This window comes from Chenopodium quinoa, unplaced genomic scaffold (assembly GCF_001683475.1).
Source record: "Chenopodium quinoa cultivar QQ74 unplaced genomic scaffold, ASM168347v1, whole genome shotgun sequence".
NCBI lineage: Eukaryota > Viridiplantae > Streptophyta > Magnoliopsida > Caryophyllales > Amaranthaceae > Chenopodium > Chenopodium quinoa.
The window spans coordinates 961302-983253 of NW_018742400.1; the positions used below are offsets into that span (position 1 = coordinate 961302).

A 21952-nucleotide genomic window follows, 5' to 3' on the forward strand; every position below is an offset into this window, starting at 1 on the left:
TTTGCCGCTTCAGCTTGGCCATTACTTTGCGGGTGACAAACTGAGGCACTTGCATACTTGGTGCCCATGTCCTCCAGGTAATCCTTGATGGTGTCATAGTCGAATTGGCATCCGTGGTCAAAGACTATGCAATGCGGCACCCCGAACCTTGTGATGATGTTTTTCCACATGAACTTCCTTACTTGGGTTGCCTTTATGTACTTAGTGGGCTCGGCCTCTATCCAATTGGTAAAATAGTCTACTACCACTATGAGGTACTTCCTACCCAGTGATGAAGGGTCCCAATATGTCCATTCCCCACTGAGCAAACGGGATCGGGCTGAGGATTGGGGTCAGATCATTTGCTGGCTGGTTTATGATTGGGGAATACTTTTGGCACTTGTCACACTTTTTCACATATGCCAGCGCATCTTGCGTCAGAGTTGGCCAGTATGCACCCCTTTTGAGAACTTCTACTCCCAGTGCCTTTCCACCGATGTGGTTGGCACATATTCCTGAATGTGTCTCTACCATGATTTTCTCCTACTCCCACTCTGGGATGCACCTTGGTAGAGGTTTTGAGAAGCCCTTCTTGTTAAGCTCCCCGTTCATCACCACGTACCAGTCAGCGTCTTTCTTCACTTTCTTAGCTTGCACTTCGTCATCTGGCAGTGAGCCATGAACTTTGTATGCCATTATGTCTGCGAACCAAGCTCGTTGCTGCCCGATGCAATTCACCTACTCCTTTCAGCGATACTGCTTTCTTCCAGGACTTCCACCATCACCGTCCTTCTGAGGCTCTACAGGGTGGAACTAGCTAACTTTGATAACGCATCAGCTTGGGAGTTCCCCGCTCTCGGGACCAAGTGTATCTGGAAGTGGACTAGCAGAGTTGCCAGCTCCTTTATCTTGGTTACATATTTCAGCATTGTGGACTCCCTAATCTCGTAATCCCCCTTCAACTGACTAGCTACAAGCTGGGAGTCAGTCTGCAGATGGATTTTCTTGGCCCCAGCTGCGATGCTCATACGCAGGCCTGCCAAAGTTGCCTCGTACTCTGCCTCGTTGTTTGATGCCTTTGAATTTGAACTTAATGGCATACTCAAATACGAGTCCTTCTGGGGATGTCATTATGATCCCTACTCCGCTCCCTATTTGAGCTGATAATCCATCTACCTCCACCTTCAAGATTCCCACATCATCTTCTTTCTCCTCGTACGAGGCTTTCACGATGAAGTCTACTAAGGCTTGTTCTTTGATAGCTGCCCTAGGCTTAACCTCGAACTTATACTCGGAGACCTCAATGGCCCACTTCAAGAGTGTGCCTGACGCGTCCATTTTTTGTAATGCCTTCTCTAGTGGGTGATTTGTGAGGATTTGTATTATGTGCGCGTTAAAATATGGTTTCAACTTCCTCGCTGTGGTTACTACCGCAAAAGCCAACTTCTCCACCAATAGGTACCTTTGCTCGGCCTCAGTCAGCACGTGGCTCACAAAGTATATCTGTCTTTACTGCTTTTGTCTTTCTACCAGGAGAACAGCTGCGATTGTTTGAATCGACGCGAAAATGTACAACTGCAATTTTTCTTTCAGCTCCGGGCTGATCATTGTTGGGAGCTTAGTCAGATGCTCCTTGATGCCCTCAAATTCTTCTTTTTCTGCGGCTCCCCACTTAAATTCCATGTTCCCCTTCAGCAGCCGGTAGAAAGGTAAAGCTTTATCGGCTGACTTGCTGATGATATCCTTAATGCACTTAGGCTCGGGCAAACCTAAGACTGCTTCAACCTTCTCCGGGTTTGCATCTATCCCTCTCTCGCTGATTAGGAAGCCTAGGAACTTTCCCGAGCTTACCCCAAAGACACATTTCTTTAGGTTAAGTTTGATGTTATACATGTTTAGCGTGGAAAATGTTTCCTCCAGATCCATGATATTCCCTGCCTGCGTGATGCTCTTAACAATTGAGTCATCCACGTATACCTCAACATTCCTACCCTTCTGATGCATGAACACTCTATCCATTGTCTTCAGAAAAGTAGCTCCAGTATTCTTCAACCTGAAGGGCATAGCTATGTAATTGTACACTCCCCCTCGGTGATGAATGCGGTTTTCTGCCGGTCTGGGTTATGCAAACTAATTTGATGGTACCACGAGAAGGCATCCATGAAGCTTAACAGGTCGTGCCCGCTGGTTGAATCTACCAGCTGATCGATTTGCGGCAGCGGGTAACAATCTTTTGGGCATGCTTTGTTGAGATCTGTGAAATCAACGCACATCCTCCACTGGCCATTTGCCTTCTTCACCATGACTACGTTGGCTAGCCACTCCGGGTAATCGCAGGGCTCAATGAATCCAGCTTCTAGGAGTTATTCGATTTCTTCCTGGATTGCCTGATTTTTCTCCGTGGAGAAGCTTCGTTTCTTCTGCCTTATTGGTTTAACATCCTCCTTCACGTTCAGCCTATGGACCATGACTGCAGGGTCAATTCCGCGCATCTCATCTATTGAAAATGCAAAGATGTCCTTGTTTTTCCTCAGCAGTTATATGAGGTGCACCCCCACTCCAGGATCAATGTCCTTTCCAATTTTTACTGTTCTTGAAGGATCACCTTCTGTGAGCTCAAATGTAACATGCTCCCCTCTAGGAAGCGGTCCAGCCATCTCCTCCTTTGCGGGCTTAAAATTTTCCATGGCCAGCTTTTGTTTGTCCTTCTCCCTGTGATATTCTTCGCGCTTTCTTTTTCTTAACTTTTTTCTCAACCTGCTCAACAGATCTTTGCTCTGAGGGTGGTTGTTGTCTGGTCCTGGCGGGCTGCTTTAAGGCAGTTATGTAACATTGTTGAGCTGTTTTCTGGCTTCTCCTTAGCTTTGTTGACCGCCCTTCATTGGTTGTGTAAGCCATGGCCAGATGATAGGTGTAAACCACTCCGCCAATCTTGTGGATGAGTAGCCTCCCCATGATCACATTGTAATGTGAAGGAGAGTCTATCACCAGGAACTCTGCTTGAATATCGCGTCTTTTCTACCTTTCTCCTACTCGGACTGAGAGCTCAATTATACCTTCTGGGGTCAACCCAGATCCGTTAAACCCGGTGACTTCATAACTCACCCTTTATAGGTCCTTTCTGTCCAACTTCAGCTCTTTGAACGCGCTGATATATATGATGTTGGCTGAGCTCCCCCTATCAATCAATGTTCGGTCTACCTCCCAGTTTGCAATTCTCATCGTTACTACCAGAGGATCATCGTGAGGATAGATTATGCCCTTCTGGTCATACTCATCAAACATAGCTCGCGCCTGCGGGGGAAGAGGTGGCCATATGCGCCTCTCATTATGGTTTATCTGATGTATCATTGCCCGCAGGTCTGCCCGCGCCTTGTTCACTGTTCCCCCGTGCACCGATCCTCTGTTGATCACATACACCCTGCCTTCTAGCTTGCTGTCTCTGTCTCTATCCTCAGCAGGACCTCTGTGACCTCCTCTGCGGTCACGGGCTACACTGTCCTCTTCTCTTACTTTTGGGGGGTCAGCCTACTACTTGAACTAGTTCAAATACCCCCATCTGACTAGATCTTCTATGTTGTCTTTCAGGTGTGTGCATTCATAAGTTGTATGGCCGTGGTCCCTATGGAAGTCACACCACTTGTTGGGGTCACGGTTCCTATTAACCATCCTTGGAAGTTTCTGCCACTTGTCATCAGCTTTGTTCACGCTGAAAATGTGGGATCTCGAGTGAGTGAGCGGGGTATACTGGTCGAACCTTCCAAGTCTTCCTCCCATTTTCGGGTCTACCCTTCTCACCCCAACAGCTTGATCTGCCTCCCTGCGACCTTGATCAGCTTTGCTGGGTTGGTCAGCCCTGGCTGTGTTTTCTGCCCGGGTGACCTCTGCCCACTTATCTGGGTCTTTTAGCGCCTTCCTACTCAACATTGTTCTGTCGGTCTCGTCTGCCTTGATGAACTCGTGCGCTTTACCTAGCGCTTCGGCCAACGTCTTGAGGCTCCTACGCCTCATATACGCTCTGAAAGGTGAGCCTGGTAGCAAACCGCTCTGCATTGCCAGCAGCGCTACCTCCTGGCTCGTATTTGGGATGGTTGTTGCCTCCTTGTTGAATCTGGTGATAAACTCCCTCAGGGGCTCATCTTTCCCATGAACTAGCGACATCAACTAGTTGTCATCTTAGTTCGATCTACCAGGGTGATGAAATGCTCCATAAACATCCTTTTCAGCTGGTTTTTGAGTACACGGAACCCTTGGGAATGGCTCCATGCCACCCAGCTGCCAACCCCTGGCGGGAATGCTTTGCACTAGATTGAGTTTGTCATGGTGTAGAGCACCATATGGTTCTCAAAAGTCGAGATATGATTCTTAGGTGTTGTAGTTCTGTTATACCTACAGCTTGGCATCTTTATCTTCTCCATCGGTTCCTCTAGAATCTCCCGGCAAAATGGGGAATCATCTGGAATAACCTGGATCCGTGCTCGCTTCTCCCTATCCAGCCTCAGTCCCTGCTCAGAGGCTGGTGACCTGCTGCGGGTGATTCGTCTCTCCGGGCTGCCCTTAGCTTGGGTTATTTCCTCCACGCTCCATTCTCGGTTCAGATTTCGAGCTTCCAACTCCAGCACCTTCTTTCTCCGCTGGACGAGCTCCTTCTGCTCGGGAGTGAAGGTCGATGATGTTGCCTTCTTTACCGCTGGTTCTATAGCTGCTGCTACTGGCGATGAGCTCGCTCCTTTACCAAAGTTAGCAAGAATGTTGTCATCGCTGCCAACTGCTCCTTGCTGCACTTAGAGAGGTTTTGTAGAATGGATGGCATGTTTACGGGCTGCGGTTTTTGGGCTATGGGTGCTGAAACAATGGGTTCATTGTTCGCGCCTATCAATGGCATACTTGAAGATGGAACTAGATCCTACCAGATCGACTGGTTTTGACGTTGCTTTAGCTACAACAGACGTCGATCCAATGGGGTTGGATTTTTGTGAGACGGTGGATTTGGGTTTCTCGGCGGATCCTTTGAGATTGATGGTTGCTGGCGGTGTTTTTTATGGTGTTTGGTTGGCGTCATTAGCTTTGGGTATGGGTGTTTGTACAACTTCCTCCCCGACCATGGTGGTTTGTCAACTACTCCCTAACTCAGTTGGTGAACCTCAGGTTAGATGATCCTACCCCTCCTTCTAGCGCCAATTATTCCAGGTGTGGATCCAAGGGTTCTGCTAGATGAGCTGGGCCCCGTCGACAATCTACACAAGGCAACACACGTAAACTGCCTTTGGGGGTGGCTCGAGGAACCCCCCTCTGATGCCTAAGTTAGAGAGTGTTTAGAGAGAGAAAGTGTACTTAGAGAGATGTAGAGAGTGTAATAACTTGTGTGTCTCAACAATTTTTCGTTGTACTTTGCTCTCTATTTACAGGTGTACGATCTCCTTTGTGGATAGTTCGACCTGGTCAACTCTGCAGGCTGACTCCATCGGGGTGGTGAGCCCCTCATAGTTGTTCCCTCGGCCATGAGCGCGCACCTTGGGGAGTTGGGCGATAGTTCAGCGGGAGCTATCCTATACAAGTGTTTTTTTTTATGATATACTGATTTACACCAAAAGTTTTGATGAACATTGGCAACACTTAGCTGCTGTGTTTGAGCTCATGACACAGAATTCACTGTATGCTAAACTTAGTAAATGTTCCTTTGCTACTGAAAGAGTGGAGTATTTGGGGCACTTTGTCTCATCTAAAGGGGTGGAAATAGATCCTGACAAGATCAATGCTGTTAAGTCTTGGCCAAGTCCAGTCTCACTCAAGTACTTGAGAAGTTTCCTAGGCTTGGCTGTTATTACAGGAAGTTTGTGAAGGGTTATGCTTCTATTAGCAAACCTCTCACTGATTTGCTCAAGAAGGGGGCATTTGTATGTTCTGATGCAGCTTAGCAAGCTCTAGAGAAATTAAAAGAAGCTTTAATCTCAGCTCCTGTTCTGGTTATACCAGGTTTTAGTCTGCAGTTTGTGGTAGAAACTGATGCATCCAAGTCTGGCATAGGTGTTGTTCTGATGCAGAATGATCATCCTATTGCTTTTATCAGTAAGAGTTTGGGTCCTAAATGGCAAAAGCTGTCAGTTTATGAAAAGGAGTTGCTGGCAATGGTATTTGCAGTGCAAAAATGGTAACAGTACTTGAGTAGTACTCATTTCATTGTGAAGACTAACCAGAAAAGTTTGAAATGGCTTCTTCAGCTAAAGATCTCTACACCATTTCAGCAATTTTGGTTATCAAAATTCATGGGCTTTGACTATGAGATCCAATACAAAGCTAGGAAGCAGAATGTGGCTGTTGATGCTCTTTCTAGGGTATCTGGGTCTGATATTCTACTCATGGCTATATCTTTGGTGGACTCTAATGTAGAGCACCTTGTTGCTGCAAGTTATGACTTGGATGACAACCTTAAGAGCATCCTAGGCAAGTTGCAGGTTGGTGAGGTGCTACCTCACTTTACTCTGCAAGATGGTCTTCTCAGAAAGCATGCCAAGATTGTAGTAGGGCCAGATTTTAACTTGAGAGCTAAGTTAATGCAATGGCAACATGCTTCCTTGGAAGCAGGACACTCGGGAAGGGATCAAACATTAAAGAGATTGCAGGGCATCTTCTACTGGAAGGGAATGTCCAAGGATGTGAGTCAATTTGTAAGGAAGTGTGTGGTGTACCAAGCTTCTAAGTATGATACATCTGCAAAACTAAGAACTTTACAGCCTTTGCCCATTCCAGAACAGATATGGACAGATATTTCTATGGATTTCATTACAGGCCTGCCTTTATCTATGGGTAGTAATGTTATTTTTGTGGTGGTAGACAGATTGAGCAAGTATGCCCACTTTATGACTCTCAAACACCCATTTTCTGCTGTTGAAATAGCACAGGTCTATCTTAACCATGTCTTCAAGTTAATGGCTGGCCTAGGAGTATAGTGAGTGATAGGGATTCTGCATTTCTAAGTCAGTTTTGGAAAGGGTTGTTCTCTTTACAAGGCACAGAAATTTTGTTATCATCAGCTTATCACCCTGGGACTGATGGACAGACTAAGGTGGTGCCAGGTGTTTGGAATCTTATTTGAGATGTATGACAAGTGACAGGCCTAAAGACTGGTGCAAGTATTTACCTATGGCAGAATGGTGGTATAACACCCATTTTCACTCTTCAGCTGGTATGACTCCCTATGAGGTTGTTTATTGCCAGCCACCCCCTTTACACCTCCCTTATTTCCCTGGGGAATCAAGCAATGTTGTGGTAGATAGGTGCATGATGAAAAGGGAAGAGATTCTTAAGGTCCTTAAGGGGAACTTGCTGAAGGCACAACAGAGGATGACGATGCAAGCTGATAAGAAGAGATCTAAAACGGTTTTTCAAGTGAATGACTGGGTTTGGCTTAAGTTGGAGCCTTACAGGCAACAAATTGTTCAGTCCAGAAGTCATCAGAAGCATGCAGCCAAAAACTATGGGCCCTTCAAGGTGGTGGAGTCTATTGCTAAGGTTGCTTATAGAATCCAGCTTCTCAATACGTTATGCTAAAATCCATAATGTGTTCCATGTATCCCAGCTCAAAGCTTTCAGGAGTACTCTGCCTTAGATTGCAGTCATGCCTGACTTAACAGAACAGACAGAGTCTGCTATTTTGTTGTCTGCTGCTATTTTGGATACTTGTACTGCTAGGGTATCTAATATGATGATTGATCAGGTCCTGGTTCAGTGGCAAAATCAGCCTAAACATGAAGCTACTTGGTTGGCTAAAGGTGATTTTGAGTCTCAATACCCTGGATACAGTTCCCTGCTGACTTTTGCACAAGTCTTTTTAAAGGGGGAGGGTATGATACAGGTGAAATAAGGAAGAGTAGTGTTAGTTGTATTTGGCGGGAAAATATGTTACAATACAGAATTTAGCTTGCTATTTTGTTATTTTCTATTTTTTGTCTTTTATGCTTAGTTGTAAAGCTGTAAGATGCTTTTTTTTTGTTACAAGTTTTGGGTTGTTAGGATAGCTAAATATAGCTTAATTGGTGTAATATTCTCATTAAAGAAAAATACGCTAAATTCTCCCTCTGTATCTCTTCTTTCTCTCTTTATTATGTATACTTCTTCTTCTTCCTTCCCTTTCCTCTTCTATTCTTCTATTATCTTCTGGAATCAATCCCAGCTCATCGAGCTCAGATAAGGTCTACCCTTATCATCGCTCCTCTTCCAGGCACCAACAAACAAGACCGTGAAGACACGCTCATTAACTTGGCCTGTGTTCCAATGTATCCAAACCATCTTCATTTGGGTCTAGATGTATTTCCTTCTCCAGAACTCTGGCAGTGTTCTTTAATCTTGATGTTGACTCAGAAATTAGAGCAAGTATGTAGATGGGATTTAGATGATGGTCCCTGAAGATCACATCGTTGAGATGAATCCATATGCTCCACAACATAATTTTCCATCACTTAAGCCACTCTTTCAGGTTGCTTCAGTGGAAGTAGGATGGCAAGATTGGCAACTTTGCATTCACAAAAAAATCCTTTTTGGATTAAGGGGGCGTTTGGTATCAACTTAGTAAAGGTAACGGAATGAAAACAAATTAGGAGGAGAAAAGGTAATATATAGTGTTACCCTTATTAGTTGTTTGGTATTACTAAGGAAACGTAAACGATAAAAATTAACCCGTTTCCTTTTGTTTGGCATAAAAAAGAGGAAAAAAAATTAAAAAAAAAAAAAAGAGAGAAAACAAAATTAAAATATTGGTGGGCTAAATCACGATTCACGAGCTACTTTATTGTTTCAACTTATGCAAAATTCTTCTCTTTTTTTTTTACTCCAATTTAATTACTCTTACCCAACAACCAAAATCATCAAATCATAAAAGAAAAATCAGATTACTAGATCACTTTTTTCTTTTATTGATCACAAAACTCAACTACACCGGATTGAAATCAGCAGACTAGCAAAAATCAAAATTATCAACATCATATCAGATCATCGTAAAGGCAAATCAATCTTCATCATCGATCATCATGAAAATTCTTTTTTTTTTTATAATAATTTTTGGTGGGTGAGATGTGAGAATGATGAGTTGCTGTTGAGTGATTTTATTTGACTCAATTTTGACGAGTCTGGAATAATGAAGCAATATCTTGAGCATGCTGAGAAATCGATTTGAAAGAGAGATTGGATGAGTAAGAGCTTTGGAAGAGAGAGTCAATTAGAGATGTTGACATTATGCAGGAAACGGAATTTGTTTCCTTGGGTCAAAGAGCGGAATCAAAGTGAGGGAACTGTTACACCCAGGTAACGGTATTCGTTACTCTCTAGCCTTTATCAAACAAACAATAACATAGTAGGTTATTTGAATCCGTTTCCCTAGCTTAAAAAATCCATACCAAACGCCCCCTATTTGTTAGCATTCATCTGTAAATCATATCTAATTGTTTATTGGGAATCAATAAAAGTACTGTAATAAACATTAAGATATTGGCATAGACAATGTAGAACTTCCAAAAGAAAGGATATGACATAGAAACTCAAATAAGCTTAGCCGTATCGAAACTCAAATTAGCTTTATCCATATATATAAACTCAAATCAAATCAGTTTACCCATAAAGGAATTCAAATCAGCTTATACATCGTATATTACATTAGGCCTGAAACACTTATTGTTACACGAATACAAATACAATTACAAGAATATTTATTGTTATTAATGGGAACTACAGCTTAAGATAACTTCCAATAAATAGAAAAATGGAATTAAACAACAGCCTAGAATTCTAGATAAATGATATCCATGAAGTGATGTGATTTCCCAATCCCGGACACTACGTTGTAACCCCCTTTATCCTATGTCTACAAAATTTGTGATGCCGAAAATAAATCTAGAATACAAAAGTACATTATTATACCTAATTGGTAGCAGCAGTGAAAGAACTAGTCTTTGCAAGCAGCATATCATAAATATCTTCAGCTGTTGGGCGCTCATCAGGATTCCCATTTGTGCATTGATGGAACAGATCTATCAAGAATCTCAAACCCTCCGATTCCCTGTCTTCTCCCTCAATTTCTGTACAAGAATTTAATCCGGAATGTTCCTCCAACGACCCCGGCTTTTCAATTTTACCATTCAGTAGGGGTCTCTTGCCATTCTGCTCAAAGAACATGTAACATTAAAAACAGTAGGAGTTGAGGGGAAAGGGATTGGAAGTGTATAGTAGAGGGAGATAGGATCTGTAACAGCATGAATAGTATACAAAGTCCACATATATAGTCTAAGCAAAGGATATTAGGGTGCACTAGCTTGAACAAATGTACAGCCCGTATATATATTCTTAGCAAAGGATATAAGAGGACTTGAGCCTTTATCACACAAAAGGAAATCTGATGAGACTAAGCCAAATGTAGTCATGACTCAAAAAGAACTTAGATGTTTGGCAGATATAGAAGGCTTCACATTCTCTTTGGGGCTATTCCCACCCAAGGTCACAAACTATCACCTTCTGTCTCCCTATTAACAAACCAGTAGGAAAAAAAAAAAAAAAAAAAAAAAAAAAAAAGGATTCTCAATACTCCTGTAACCATGCCCTACAGCAACCACATACCACAACCCAGTCCAAGAAAACAACATGATAAAAACCTCTAACTAAGCCCATTACAAAAATCAAGAGTGTGCACACACACACATTCAACAAAAAGGGTCACACACCAGAGGCTAAGAGAGAGAGAGATTTACTTGTAAAAGATCATGAATGTTTGAGTCAGATAGTCCTGAATATGGGATTTGCAAGGTTAACAATTCCAAGAGCAAGCATCCATAGGACCAAATATCAACTTCCTGCAAACAGAAAGAGTCAGCCAAAGGCATAAATTGTGCATTTTAAAAAATAAAAAACTTGAAAAAGTAGGATACACCACTTCATTTATGGGGTTTTTTACCTTTTGTTTTAGAGGGGAGGGGAGGGGATGGGCTAGATTACTTAACACCAAAAACGTAGAATAACGGATGTAACTAATCTTAATTAAGGTTATCAGGATCAGGAATTCAGGATCACACTTCAAATTCAGAAGACAGCCTTACTCAATGGACACCAAAGAGTCTCTCAGACAAAATCTTCCATTAAGAAGAGTAAAAATCTTTGGTAATGTCTTGATATAAGGGAAAAGCAAAGAAGAATTCCTTCTACAAAAGATGAGGAATTGTAAGACTGACTCTTACCCTTGAAGTAACTTTCTGGTAATGGACTTCTGTTTCTCTCTTAAAATAAGTCTGATTCAGTTTTCTGAAGAAATTATTTAGCTACTTATCCAGCTTTGTATCATTCTACTGAGCTCTTTTCACTTCAAAAGAAGGGTTGCAACAAATGTTTGTTTGATGAATTCACTGATTTTTTTTTTTTTCCTTAAAAATAAAATCTGATTTGACCCCATTCAAATGTTTTACACGCCGCTCTACCCTATATGGAAAGTGACCTTTGCTCTTCTTGGAGCAATAGCGATCATGTAGCCAGGTATGCTAATCCGTTGAAAATGCAAAAGAAACATCAAAGAGAGTACAATTGTAATCTTTTAATTACTCCCTCTTTCCCCAAGTAAAGCACCCATTCCTCTTGGGCACAACCACACAACGACACAAGTATTTAGGAGAGAATTTGTAGAGGGATTTATGAAATAACAGGTTTTTTTAAAATATTCTTTTATTATATGGAGAAAGAATGGAATATTATCGATTAATAGTATCACGAAGACGTGGACCAAACTCAGTGAGAAATGGGAACTTTAATTGGGGACGGATGGAGTATATAGAAAATAGGTACAATGATCTATTACAATTAAGTAATAATGCACCTAAACCTCCATAGTCCATACCCCACCAACACACGCAAACACCCGAAGCTATATGTGGCCGTGATTAAAGCACAAAGCATAAGATTGTACTACATTAAGAATGTTCCATCATAGAAACTAGTATAGGGAGTATATATGTATACACAGCATTTTACATATACACACCGGACAAATAAAAAAGGATTATATTGCTACATGCACAATACATTCCCTGTCTGTGATTAGGTGTTTGATAATCATGTCATTCACTAACCAACTAATGAAAATAGCCAATTATTTGAGAAGCACAAAATATAGAAGCCTTTACAAAATAATAGAGTAAACCCTGAAAAGGAAAGGTGTGATGGATCCGAATTTGGGCCAGCCCATTAAGGTCTATCACCGAAGGGCCAAGATGGGTCAAGTTCGCAATTTGGGTCATGTTCAAGAGCAAGTCAACAACAACGGTAACCAAGAGGAAAGGACAGAAGCTGAAATCGAATTGGAGGAACAAGAGGAGCAGTAGCTTTTGACAAGGAAGCTAATTCAGGAAAGAAGACAAGTTTGAAAAGGAAGATTCACTACTTTAGTAACAATGGCAAAAAGATTGTTGTTCCCTAAGCCTTGGAGGTCAACCATTATTAGTTTTAGGTTATAATAGTGCTTGAGTATAAATTGTAATAGAGAGAGTAGTAGCCACTTATCCAGAAAATTGTTAAGAGAAATCTTATGAGAGTTGTAGCCTAAAGCTACTTAGAGATTAATAGCCTAAAGCTATTGTTATCCTGTAATCGTACCATTTCCATTATTAATCAAATTACTCAAGCTTACCTCCTAATTAGTGTTAATTATTCGTAATTATTGTGTGTGAGAACCGGTCCTTGACAAAAGGTTTGCATCTCTAGCGTACATACAGACAACAACATTTATCTGCTGCTCCCAGTTAAATATTTAATACACTAACAAGTTTTGAGGCCTTTATGGTTTGAGAGAATGGGAAGCACATCATCCCACAATATAAACTATATCAACATACACTCCAAGCCAGCTAACTACATGAAGTGCAGGTCAAACCAACAAAAATCTTGCTGGTTAGAATCCCCACCAGGGTCACATCCTTTCCAAATCAAACTTGCAAGAACAATTAAAAGACTGATTCACATGCATGATTATTTCACATTTATGCCGATAGTGATCAGTCACATGTAGATCAGAGCACAAATTAATATCTGGAAGTGACACTTACCAGGCCATAGGTTTTACGATCATGCATTGCCTGCAATACCTCAGGAGCCATCCAGCGGGGTGTTCCAACACAAATATCAGGTGGAGGTATACCTACATGGGAAATACAACATGTATGCAAGGAGGATCGAAGAGGAACGGCTCTGTCGAAGTCAGATAGCTTGATAACAGGCATTCCATCAGCTCTCTTCTGATCCAAATCAATTAGAATATTCTCGCTCTTGATGTCACGATGAATAATGTGCTTGGAATGCAACTCCTTCAGTGCACATGAAACATCTCTAGCAATACACAAAGCAAGATGAACTTGTACATGCTTCTTGCCAGTTTTCAACAGCTTCTCTATGTAATTCTGTAGTATGACACAGGTTTAAGTTGATGACATAAGATAATAGATTCACTAACGCAACTGACAAAAAATGTTTGTAATGGAGAAAAGAGTGTCACCTTCAGAGAGCCCCCTCCAACATATTCCATAAAAATCGCAGAACGAAGCATACGACGCTCAGGCTTTTCATCAGATGAAGATGAAGGTATCCAGTCTGAAGAAATCTTATGCCCATAAATCTCAACTATGCATGGGTGTTTCTTTAGAGCACTCAAAATTCTTACTTCCCCGATACAGGTAAATTCAAAATTCCTGATTTCATCCAGGGCAGCTGCAGATACCTCTAAAGTACGGACCTGAAGTTATAACTATATCAGCTAGATATACATTAAAGACCACACTAACAATAACCCCCAAGGGATAAAAATCGTGACAAATCTCCAACACATACATAATAATAAAAAATAATTTCAAAAAAAATCAGGGACACGAATAATAAAAGAATAAAAAGTATACATCAGAAAAGGGTTGTTAGTGCTTATGTGTGTGTAAGGAGTTATGAGAATAGTGATGTTGAAGATGATCAATTTTAGCTTTTAACTCTAAAAACTGTATCGACTTACTAGGCTATGCATTAGATTATTATGACAATGATAAGTTGAAAGTTTTCACTAAAAGCTACTGGGAAACATCAACACACATCCAGCTCAAAATAATCTATGCTTGAGCAAAAAGTGTATATATATATATATATATATATATATATATATATATATATATATATATATATATAGAGAGAGAGAGAGAGAGAGAGAGAGGGAGAGAGAGAGAGGGAGAGAGAGGGAGAGAGAGAGAGGGAGAGAGAGAGAGAGAGAGAGAGAGAGAAGATAAAAAGAAATTGTTCGAGAACCACAAATTAATTTATGAATAGTCGACCATGGACCACCTATTTTCCATATTCTCCAAAGTCACAACTAAAGTTGTCAATAGTTTCCAATTGTCCTACCAAAGTACCGAACTAATAATATTTACATACAAGACACTTGTGATGTGACAATGTGACGATCATTGTAGTTAATTATGCTTCTTTTACCATTAATGAGCTACCTGTTCTTGGCTCAAACTCATCATTTCTTCTCAAGTATCCAAGTCAATTATTTGATACTCCAAGATATGAACACTTATTTTTAAATCTGGACCAAAGGCACATTATATTCATAAAACAGCTAAAAGTGTAACTTGGGCATCAATCTCACACACACACACACACACACACACTAGTACCTGAGTCCAAGTAATATAACTTTAGTCTCCAGATAATCAGACTAGGAGATGGAAACATTCAGAGATAAATCACGTACATAGAGTCACATTCTTCTAAAGTTCCAAAGACCCAATAGCATAGAAATTGTTCCTGATAAATAGGCTGAGTAAAACAATACATAAAATCAATAAACATTCATGTCTAGGAACCAAACCTTTGCTGCAGCTTCAATTGATCCCACTTTGCATAAAATGAGAGAGCTAGAAGCCACTTTTTCAATTTCTTCACATTCAGAGATCGAAGGAAAACCAGTCGAAACAGGATCGCTAGGAGCAAGTTTTGGGTAAATAATCCGAGTAAGCGGAATGTACCTGCAAGAATAATATTTCATGACAGCATGAGAAATGATATGAAAACAGTTCCTCTGAACAAGCTTATATGACATGATGCGGCTACAAGTTATAGAACAAAAACAAAACAAGACACAGGGCCATTAAATAATTCAAAAAACCTGCACAAGTACTCTGGATCCATCTCATCCTGTATATCATGTGGACGACAAGCATCAACTATCATGCGAACCCATAATCCACCCTTCTGGACAAGGACTGCATTCCAGGCATGTGGAGAAAAGTCCAGGTAACCTCGAATTAGCTCACAAGGGACAGGGGGCTCCATTCGATCACACAAGTACTGGAATGCGCAAGAAGTAAATAGTTCATACAGGATTGAACAGCAATCAAAATTATAACAGTAAATGAATCAGAAACCACAAAATAGTTACCTTCATAAGAACTGCCCTATGTCTACATACACCAAGTTGCAGAGCCCTAAAGGCACAACTACAGAATTGCGTCTCGCTTTGATAGTTTGAAGGGATTGCTCACAGATATCTTGTAAAACAACATCTTCCACAGCATGAGTATTCTTCTTCAAGGCCACCATCCCATTCTCACTATTCCCAACAGCACAAGTACAAACAAAAGGCTTATGATAGTTTGAACCAGAAACATCTTTTCTAACCCTATCAAGGGAATAAATCCTGTCCCCACCTCCAAAATGATCCGAGACAAATAGAGCAAGCCAGGAAGCAACCAGAAAATTATCATCAGCTGTCAGGTCTCTTCTCAGCCTCAAGCCAGTCAACTTCTTCAACCGAAGAACCATTGCTTGAGCTGACAACAAAATTCCATCCAGTTCTTCATCCCTTTCCCTGAGCAAAGAGTAGGCAATCACAGATTTTTATTAATTCAAAAGAATTATGATCTGAGCATCTGTAAAGACAGCCGAAAACTTATTTCGTATAGAGTTATTTAAAATGTAACAACCTGTCAAGTAGAATAACCTCACGAGAATGGATCTCCAAATTTTGCTCATAATCCCTCAGTGACATAAAAGGTCTATCACGTCCAGCATCATAAAACCCATCTGGTAGATGATCCTTAACACCACAAAAAGATGTGAAATTATATATGCGAGAAGTAGCAGCCTGATCATCAGTTGATCTCCGAGACTTTCTGGGCTTTGGGTTATCAAGATATTTATCTGACTGCCTTTTACACTTGTGGGAAGCTTTTGAGACTGGGGAAGAAATGCTTTCTTTAGCCTTATCAATGTTATCACCCAAACTGCATATGCAAGTTGATGGAGCATCACAACAAGTATCATTTTCTCCTTCACTGTTGGCCTCATCTTCAATACCATTGAAGTTATCCAAATCAATTTCCTTCTTTGATTTCACACTATCATCAATGGTATCAAGAAATACTGCACCACCCTCATTTTCCCCATATATTGACTGCTTACATTGGTCCTCAACACAAGTAGTGTCAGTAGCACACTCAGAAATAGAGTCAGATGCAAGTGGCACTTGTTCGCACCTTCTGCATTTTTCACTCGATTTGATAGTGAAAGTATCACCATGGTCTTCAATTTTCCATTTTCTGCTATGATGTAATTTCTCTTGGCGAGCACGTTGCTGTAAATATTGCCTTCTCTTCCACCGCTTACCTAATCGCCGTTTACCAAAACATCTATCAATCAAAGAAGACCCAGGTACATGATACGAGGTAGAATTAGAAGATGCTGCATCATATAGAGCACTAGTGGTCAATAGTCTACAGATCGTTACAACATATGATTAACTTCAATGAACATTTGGAAATTAAATAACACTCGAGAATAACTAAATAACAAACAAAAAACATGCTAACCATCACAAGAAATGCTTCCATTGTCATCAATTGTTGCTTCCAAAACATCCATCTCAACAGTAGAATTGATAATGTCATCACTGCAGACGCCACTTCCATTACACTCCATATTGCAGCAAACCCATGCAGGTATTTCGCAACTGAGAAGCTTATTGTACTTAGACAATAATAAAAATATGAAGTAAGCATGTTAGGTTTAAATATTTAGACATAGAAAAATCTTCAAGAGCTTTGTGTTGATGGAATGGCAACCTTACTTCCTTGTTATCCAAGATTTTGTTTAATGAAAACACACAACTTTGTATTCACCCCTCCCCCCCTCCCCCCCCCCCCCCCCTCTCACCCAAAACAGGCCCAGGAAATATAAAAAAGAAATGGAAAGGACAGCCCCTATCCTGGTCTAATGTATTATGATTGGTTTTGATGCCTTCATTATTTATAAGACTGCCAATCATGCTACCTAGGAAAACCTTCAGTTTGAGGAAAACAAAACTCTATCTCAACCAAAAGGCAACAAGTCGAACGTAATAGGAACAGAATATAATGTATGTGGCTGATCAAATTACGTAAAGTTATTAAGTTGCAGGAAAGCCAAATTACGTAGAGTGTATTAAAATGTTAAGGGTGTTACTATTTGATGACAAAGAAACACTCACAACGACATTATTAATGACCTAGCCCATAAGTGTTTTCCAGCAACTATTTGCATCAACCTCTGGTAAATCTTCCTCCCCGCCCAAATCCTCCGAGTATACGCATCCCACCGTCACCCATTGTTATACCCGAAAATGTACGGTGGTAGTGGTGGTGGCTGTGGTGATGGTGATGGTAGTCGCAGTTGAGGTGATGGTGGGTGGTGGACTATTTTGGGGGTTGAAGGTGGTCAAGCCATGAGTAAGAATAAGGAGTAATAACAATTTAAAATAGGGGTAGGATGGTAACTTACACTGTCATCGTGAGTATTATTTTGTCGTCAAATAGCAATTCAAAACATTAAACTCCCCACTTTTTATAACCATCAATAATCAGCAAGAAATATCAATAACCAAATATGATCAGAAGTTCATTATAAATAAATAAAAATAAAAAAATAAAAAGCTAGTTGTTCCTGGGTACCTGAAGATTCAGCTTCTGAAGGTTTTGCATCGAGCTAAGTTCAAGCAGTCCAAGTGATGTCAACCTATTTCTGGATAAATCTAAATTCTGCAGTCTTTGTAATGTGGACAATCCAGCTGGTAACTCAATTAGCTTATTATTAGCAACTTTGAGTGATATGAGGGCCTTTAATGAGCTTATTTCCTGTGGTAAACTTCTCATCTTATTGAATGACAGATCCAAATACTCCAGATTAACCAGGCAGCTAATTTCAGGAGGAAGGTATCTGCAGAATGAGCATAAAGGAATATCCGTAAAACAGAATTTTCATGAATAATTAAAATGAAAGTTAATATATTGAAAGGTGTAGAACAGGAATTTATAAAGCTTAGTAAAATTAAATCTGAATGACTATTTCAATTTTCACATGCACAAGATAACAGTGATGGCCAGAAATACTCTAGACACAATTATCATAACAGTGATAAACTGATAACTCCTTTTGTTCATCATGAGCCAATAAAAAATTCAATGAACACCAAGTAGCACCTCCTTTGTAATCTCCTCTCGACCCCAACCTTCTTTAACCCTTTATTCTCTTAACTTTTTTTTTTTGTCTGCTTTTCTCTATAGTTTATTTGCAGACTGTGATTTAAAGAGAAGTTGCAGCATTTACCTTGATAAATTTAAGAAAGGAGATAAGAAAATTAACTCAAAATGGTAACAGTAAAGAAAGAATTGACAAGATTTAATAGACTAAACAACTTCCATTTACTCAGTACTAATACCTCTTTTGGATAAGTACAGAAGAATATGTAATATTCAGATATGATTAGAGTGATTATGCAAAATGAATACAACATGTGGGGGCAGGCAATGATATGAATGCTGATGATTTTTCGGAATATCATTGGTAGCTCTGTATTTTATTTTATTTTTTTTACATATAATGACATTAATGAATGAAATTGGTAAAATAATTCCATAAAATTTAACTTTAACTACTGTTATTAGCTCATTCACCATTCCACTCCCTACCTCCCTCTCTCCCATCAAAACTCAGCTTTTTCACCATCGACAAACTCTCATCACTTTCTCTTTCCACCATTAAACCCCAAGTTGCCCACCTCCCTCCACCCACCACCGGACCCACTATTGTTACACCTACGACCTACCACCAGACCCTCTACCCTCCTCTCTTTCTTCGCCCACCGCAAGAATCATCATAACAGATTACACATCACCACTACCGCAAAACCCAAATTCTCTCTCCTCAAAACCCCACTCCTCTCAAACAAATTTGACGTGATAATGAGCAAATTTCACATCAACATCCAACTTCTCCGTCTCTATTGACCCTTCTATCACCCAAACACAAATCCATCACTTCTTACAAATAAAGCATGACTAGTGATAAAATAAATAAATAAATAAATTTTTTAAAAAAAAAAAAAAGAAAAAGAAAGAAAGTGATTTGTGGTGGTGGAGATCATGTTCAATTGGTCGTTGAAGCTAACACTTCAACACATATGGAGGTTAAGGTTCATAGATTTGGAGCAATAGTGGTTAAAGGTAGTGAGTATGGAGACCGGCAGTTGTTAGTGCAATTAAGGACTATAAGGAGCTAGTAGGGGTAGTTGTGGTCCTGCGGTGGAGAGAGAAAGTGATTTGTGGTGGTGGAGATGAGATGCAATGAGATTGAGAAATCTAAAAAGGTTTGGGGAGGGAGTTTTTAAGGAGCAAATAGGGGCAGTTGTTGTCCTACATTGATGTGCTCTTGAGAAGTTCAAATATTAAAATTGACTTTTTAGTTTCTTATAAGAAAAGTCTAATGACACATTAATGTGGGGGAGAATCCATTAATGGGGATGGAACAATGTACAGTGAAATGCTGGATGGAAATTAGTTGAGTAACTTAACATTTAAACAATGAAATTAAAAATTAATAAAAAATAAAAAATAAAAAATAAAAAAAAATAAAAAAAAAAAACTCCCAACTTTAATTTAGCCCCCAAAAACTAAATACAATTAATAAAAAAATTGTCCCTATCTCCATATAAAAGCAACCGCGTCATTTTTTCCTACTCCCAAACCCCAAGATCTTTCATTCCATCTTACACTATATGGTCACTTTCCTACATCCTCATATTTACTTCCTAAATTGTCCTCATTATCAGCATTCTCATTATCATCCTCTGCAAGTTTGTCCTATTTTGATGTCTCTAATCCGTGCCACAATGTATGCGATTATCTTTTACATTTATTTTACCCTAGATTTCCCTATGCCTATAAGTTAAATGTTGTATTCTTCTATAATTTGTGTAAATGTTTCTAGACATGAAGACGGATTATCCTGGTCCACTTTTGCTTACACTATCAACTACTATGTGAGAGTAACGCATAAAAGAGATCACAACATTTGTTAATTTTCTAACTCTTTTGTTTGCAAAAATATGTTCATTGCACATTGCAAATATGCAATTGAATAACCAGCATATCACCAAAACAAAGCTTGCATCTTTCACATAATTCAACAGTGAAAAACATGTATTATTCTCTTTTGGTCTCTAATTCCATTAAATCCACTTCATCAACAAAATACTAACAGATATTTGAACAGGCACATAAAAAAAATCACTTTTCACAACCACAAATTCTTCTCTCATAATCGGTGACTAGTTGACTAAATACATAAACTGTACCAAAAACATAAGTGTAATCCAGAACAACTAATTACTTGTAATTCATAACATCAAAAAATAAAGTAATTGATCAAACACACAAAGAAGCAACAACTGTATTTAACCACCAACCTAATAGAAAAATGGCAAACTGAGAGCTTTGTTAAACACTTAAGGGCAGAAATCTCAGCCATGATTGGGAACCCGGACCGCTTCGGTGGCGCTTTCGAAAGCTCGAGTTCCTTCAAAGACTTCAACTTGCTAAGAGGCAAACCCATAAGACTAATTGGGGATACCTTAACTTGCAAACATTGAAGCTCCACCAAATCCCTAACCTCTTGCGGAAACAAATTAACCTCATTAGCAAAAAATTTAAGCTTCTTCAACCTTCCCCCAAAATTCCCCAACGATTTGGGTATCAAATTGAACACATTACGATACACATACAACCCTTCCGCCGAATTCTCACCATCGCCGTCGAGGAGAGAGAGAGGAAGATCTAAATTCTTGTCGGAAACATCGATAATTGAGTCAAATTCATCGGATTCTGCGCCGGAATTTGTCGGAAGAGGTGGAATTTGATCGGAGTCTAGGGCTTCGGGAGTTTGAGCTTCGGGTTCAGGGGGGGTTTGGTCTTGCATTGTTAAAGGGAGGAGAGATAAAATGGGAGGTTAGAGGAAGAGATCAAGCTGCCGCCATTGAAGCATGGTTTGAAGGTTGGAAGAGATCAAGAGCAGGGCAGTTGTTGTGACCGCTGCTGCTCTTTCGAAACCCTAGAAGGTGAGAGACGATGCTGTTTGGGCATTGTTTAATTTTTTTTTTTTTTTTTATTTTATAAATTTGAAGTTAAAGCAACGGATTAAGGAAAGTCAAGGCTTTCACACTTGATTTCGGTACCATACTAGTCAATGTCATACATTGAATTGAAGTGTCAACCTTTTTTTTTTTTTTTAACAAAAGAGCTATAAAAAAAACACAATGCACCAAAAAGAAACAAAGTAGAATTGAAAAAACAACAATTGCCTTCGCCTAGCGCAACTAGCTAATCAATGAGTCGGAGAAACTCAGGACCGAGGAACCTTACGATTTTTTTTTTTTTGACAAAAGAGCTATCAAAGAAAAACACATTGGAAAAGAAAGAAACAAACTAGAATTGAAAAAACAACAATTACCTTCGCCTAGCGCAATCAGCTAACCAGTGAGCCGGAGAAACCCAGGATCGAGGAACCATACAAATTTGACACACCAAAAAGGACTCAACAGCCAAACACCTTCCACGGAGGAAGAATAGGAAGCCGCCAAATCCTTCGCCACCAGGTC

The 21952-nt window shown here is 39.9% G+C and overlaps 1 pseudogene; it reads right to left on the reverse strand.

Moving 5' to 3' along the window:
* Positions 1-9531: 9531 nt before the first annotated feature.
* Positions 9532-21613, reverse strand: LOC110704393 (annotated as a pseudogene).
* Positions 21614-21952: the final 339 nt, after the last annotated feature.